This window comes from Cryptomeria japonica, chromosome 9, assembly GCF_030272615.1.
Source record: "Cryptomeria japonica chromosome 9, Sugi_1.0, whole genome shotgun sequence".
NCBI classification, from domain to species: Eukaryota; Viridiplantae; Streptophyta; class Pinopsida; order Cupressales; family Cupressaceae; genus Cryptomeria; species Cryptomeria japonica.
The window spans coordinates 641,926,947-641,932,619 of record NC_081413.1 but is presented as its reverse complement, the minus strand read 5'-3'; the positions used below and the strand labels follow the sequence as shown (position 1 = coordinate 641,932,619).

At 32.1% G+C, this 5,673-nt stretch overlaps 1 non-coding gene across 1 annotated transcript; it reads right to left on the bottom strand.

The window, feature by feature from the left end:
* Positions 1–2,741: 2,741 nt before the first annotated feature.
* On the bottom strand, positions 2,742–2,815 carry TRNAT-AGU (transfer RNA threonine (anticodon AGU)). Its single transcript has one exon. It is a non-coding gene; the product is annotated as a tRNA-Thr (tRNA).
* Between the last annotated feature and the right edge of the window lie 2,858 nt (positions 2,816–5,673).

Below are 5,673 nucleotides of genomic sequence, written 5' to 3'. Positions count from 1 at the left end.
CTTATGCACAGTCAACGGTATTTGGTTCACCGGCAAGTTATATTGTTCATCGGCACTTGGAATAACTTGGAGACTACTTGGTTATGTCGAAGACATTATTTGATCACTTGGTTTTAGTGATTTGGTTATTTGTTTATTCGGGTTTGCATATTTGTTGTTACCGACAAATAGGTCCATGTTATGCACCGGCAAGAATATCTATTTCAGATTAGCATGGCACGTTATGAAGATGATTTTATTATTATTGTAAATGCATTGAGCCAACATGATGCATTGGATTTCGATTTATTTGTAATTGATTTTATTGTAATATTCTTTGTAAGCCGACCTACACATTTGGTCTTAGCTTTCGGTATATATGTAAGATCTCATTTGTGAGATTGTAATGCGAAGGAAAAAAAGGATTGTAATAAGGTATATGCGAAAATAAGCAGAGCTATACACACAAACATCATTTGAAGATTAAAGGAAGGTTTTGAGAAGATAATCAGAGCTAAACCAGTACTGAATCCAGTATATGAAGATGTTATTTTGTGCAGTACATTATCATTGGATTTAACCATCCAATTGTAATCAGTGTGACTCCCATTTTGTGATAGGGCAGTGAGCTCTAGGCAGCTGGCCTTTTTGCATGTGCAGACTCCATATTGTATACACATACTATCTGCAGTAGTATCATTTGATTGTGGGTAAGGCTTCCCACCATGGTTTTTCCCCTTACAAGGTTCCCACGTACAAATATTTGAGTTATGTGTTGTGGATGTTATTGTCTTTTTGTTTCATGCATTAATCTTTACCAATACTGCAATTAACTGATAAAACTGTCTACCGGCATAAAGTTTGGTTTACTGGCATTAAGCATTAAGTTTTGGTTAAGTTAATTTTGGTTTGAATTTATTGGACAATTGATTCAACACCCCGCCCCCCTGTTGTCTCCGGGACCTAACACATCTCACATCCTCCCCTCTATCATTCTTGAACTCCTCATCATATATATACCTAAAATCAAATTTATTTTAATATAGATATTTTATTTTAGTTTTAAAATATTTATATTAGATCTATGTCATAAATTAGATAGTCATTTCTAAATGAATGTTTTTAAAATAGATTTATTTAAATTATTTTTAGTATAAATATAAAATACATTTAAACTATTACAAATACAAAAATAAATAGTTAAATAAGCAACAAAAGAGGGAAAAAAAAGGAGAATATAATTAAATAAAACAAAATAATAAAAAATTCTCATACAATTAAAATTTTAAAATAATCATAAACAATATTATAAATTTCAGAAAATTGATCTCTAAATATTTTTTTCTTTCATTTTTCATATTAGATATTTTTGAGAGTGATTGTCCATACATGAAATCAAACTACTAAATCTTCTTCTTATCAATATGATAATTTGAGATATTTCACAATGAATAAATGAATTTTAATGACGTCCAAAAAACCCAATCCTCAAGATGTACCAAATTAATTGATTTTTTATTCCCATGAATAGAAACTCCTCGAGCCTTGTTTTGGGAAACCCTGTTTCTTGGACAAGCTCCTCCAGAAAACTGTATTTTAAATCTTTTCATCTGTAAATAGAGGAAATTTTGGGAGAAAAAATAGCAGAGTTTGGTACAGCAGTCATTCCAACATAATCTCGTGTTGCTCAAATCTCTGTACTATGCTGGATAGACGCAATGATTTTTTCAGTCGTCTGTACTAGACAATTAGATACCAATTCACAATCAATGGCGTCCAGGAAATCTTAATGACGGCTCAGACAAAATGAATGAGCTTGAACGGACCTATATTCTGCTGTCCGACAAAACAATGGCGTTAATATATGATCTGACGTCTCATTTACAGTTTACAGAGGGTCAAACAATCGCCACGGTGACCTCATAACGTAAAGGCCGAAACCTAATATTTTCAAATTGTTCACACTGCAAGTAACGGCGAACGTACTGTTTTATAATAAAGATCTCGTTAACTACACCGAGAAGCTCTGCACACTTAATTGCCGGGATTCTCAGCCTAGTTTGTCAGTAATTTAGACTTTAAATATCTTTCCTGAACTGCGCACAAGGAAAGGTACCAGTGCAGATATGGCTATATTTTTCTAAACCCTTGCTGTTCGTAAGCTGTACAAGAGCAGATAGGACAATATTTTTCTCTACTCTTTTGCGAATATTTTGTACATGAATTTAACAAAAATACAATTCTTTGAAGTACCTAAAAAATAACCTGCAAACTCCACGAGATTTCAAGCTATAAGCCTGCAAACTTCACGAGATTTCAAGCTATAAGCCTGCAAACATCACGAGATTTCCAGCCGCAAGCCGTGTCCGCATTATATTTTTTGTACAAATCCGCCCTAAAATTGTCGCAAATTTTCTGTCAAAAGTAATTGTTCGGGATGTGAAACCGTAAGCCGTGTCAGCTTTATTTTTTGGGTACAAATCTGCCCTAAAGTGTCGCAAATTTCCTGTCAAAAAGTACTTGAACGGGATGTCAAGACGTGACCCGTGTCCACATTATAATTTTTTGTACAAATCTGCCCTTAAGTGTCGCAAATTTCCTGTCAAAAAGCGATTATACGGGACTGTATTCAACCACTTCAAACTCAATCCATTTCAATCTGCTCTTCGAAATAAATCTGCCAAGAAAGTGAACGCCGTTTTCCACGAGCCGTAATTGTTCCAACTTCCTTTCGGTTGGAAACAAATTGATTGGGTAAAATATGCTTTCAATGAGAGTTGAACTCATGACCTCCCGCTTACTAAACGGGTGCTCTAACCAACTGAGCTATGAAAGCTGCTTGTCCAATAACTTTGTTAAAATAATAATAATTTAATAAATTTTATCATACCATTATTCATATGATTAATAGTATAGTTTTAACATTTATGGTGAATAGTACTACTAGCATAATCTAAGAAACCTCTCCAAGAGATGTAATAGATCAAACAAAACAAGGGCTTGCAATTTTATATTTTTTTATTTTTAATATTGAGTCAAGTAAAATTACATAGAGAAGGCAATCAATTACCAAAATAAGGTTTGCAACTTACTTAAATTTATTTGAAATGAGATAAAAATAGAATTTGTTTATAAAAATAATGTTAGTAGGAGAAACAACAAAAATAATAAAAAAATCTATAGAATTGAGAAATATAAAATTCTTTATCGATTTGTACATAAGCTAAGAGGCATAAGGATCATAAGAGACGTGTCCCTAATGTATGTCCCTAATATAATAATATACATATAGGAGATATAGAGACAAGAAACTACTTAGTAAAATGAAGGTTGTCATGGTAGAGGGTCTAAGGTCTTCTTTTCATGATTGCTAATGTCATTGTCAGTGGAACTTAAATATAATTTTGTATTCTCGATTGCAAAATTAATGCTCTTTTAGCTATTGTGTTGTTATTGTTGGTGTAATGCTTGTAATATATGCATTTTGGTTGCAGACTTTAGGTCTATCTATAGCTCAGTCTCATGGTTGTAAGCTACAAGGTTTTCTTGTCTTATGGCTTTGTTTTCACATTCATAGTCTACTGACCGTTTTGTATTGCCTCTATTGCAAAATTAATGCTCTTACAATTGCTATTATTCTTGTAGCTCAAACTCATGGTTTTTATGCTATCGTGTGGCTTTGTTTTCACATTGACAGTCTACTGACTATCTTCTTATTGTGATCTTTATGCAGTTTTTCAATAAAAATAAATTTAGAAAACCATAAAAAAAATAAGAGGATAAGATATTAAGGATTGAACATCTAATAATGTAATCTATTAATTGATAATGAATATATATCAAATCTTGTTACATTGTGTTATGGATTATAGAGTATAAATAAAATTTATTTACTAGTTACAAACTCTTTTACATTACCATAGTATGATATAGGTCACCACAAAGCATCTGACTATTCAAGATATATTGTAAGAATTGGGATATAATCACAATTTGTTAGACATCAAGACTTCAAACTCTAATATGTGAATCCAGTTTTCTTACTAGCATTCAGTTTTGTTGCCAAGACTCTAGTCATACAATAAATAATAGGCCAAAATACAAAATTATAAATTGTGATTTGTGTGTTGGTAAAAAGAGAGTCACTAAGAATTATATTATAAACAAGACAAAAAAAAATGATTTGCAAAAAGGTCCTTTAGGTCCTAGCCTTGTGAGGGAAAGTTAGACAAATAAGGAATGATGAATGGAAAGGGTGATCATGAAGGGATCCTTGAAAATATTTGATCAATAATACTAGGATAAGGAAAAACCACATGGGATGCATAAAAGAGTCAATGGAATTCCAAATAATTAACACTACTGGTGAAATGAGATTGCAAGAAATTAAGAGAGTAATAAATAACATTGAATAGCAATGGGATCTAAGAGGGAAGAAAAATGACAAAAATAAACATGGGATAGATAAGAAATAAATTGCAAAAGAATGGAAATGGCTAAAGAAGCCAAGATGGAGTGCTTCAAGTGAACTATGTTAGTCAAGGAAGAGGAGGATAAGAACCCACAATGTTTAAAGGAATAAAATAAAAATGAGTGCACCACAAGGACTAAACACTGAGTGAAACATTCAATAACAATGGCACACTAGAGAAATTAACCACCCACCTCAATAAAGAAACATAAATTCTTTCAACACTAGCAGGAAGGATTGAGAAATATGGGATTTCTTGTGCACTATGGTAAGAAAGTTGTAGTAGCATGGAGGCTTTGCCACTTATGTTGACACAAACACCACAAACTAAACTAGATTTGGCCAATCTTAGAATCACAATATATGAGAGATTTAATGAATTTGCAACCCCCTTAGTAAAATTAGAACCTTTAAATTTAAATGCAAAATATTTATATCAGCCACTAGAAGTGTAGAGAAGATAAAGAAATACAAGTTAAAAAGAGTATCATACAAGGTGATACAAGAAGGTCATAGCATGCTCAATAACTTAACTAAAAATATGATTGAGGAAACTATGAAAGACTAGAAAACATGATTATCCAATAGCATGTCATAAATTAATGAGAAAATACCTCCTAAAATGAAACACTCATATGAAGAGGCATAGCCCCTAAATCAGCAATCAATAATAAATCCAAGATTGGATATATATGATTACTCAAGTGAAATAAAGAAACACGACAATAACTTATGCAGGACTGCAGTATAGTATTAAGAAAAAAGGTTTTCAATATATCATTATCTAAAAATAAAGGGAGGAGTGAGAATCTAGTAAACCAAAAGACTTGTAAGAAAAAGGGCCAATCATCAAACAAAAAACCAAACCAACATTGCATGAATGTCAAAGTACCTTTCTCCAACATGGATTCAATAGTGAAATTCTCACTTTTTATTAAAGACAATATAGAAGTTGTCAAACACATTTCTTCTAGAATCACCACGCCAAGGAAAAGGGATAAATAAAGACCAAATAAAGTCAGTTGATTATGTAGGAACATTCTAGAATGACTAATTGAATTGGTATAGGAAGACATGCCACCAACATGATAAGGAATGGTTTGAATTCAAGGAGGACTTCTTCTCTAAATTTTAGTCCTCAAAGATCCCTACTGGAAGTGTAATATGAATGAGGGACATGATCAAAGAAGAAGGAGAATCCATTAAATATTATGAATATACAT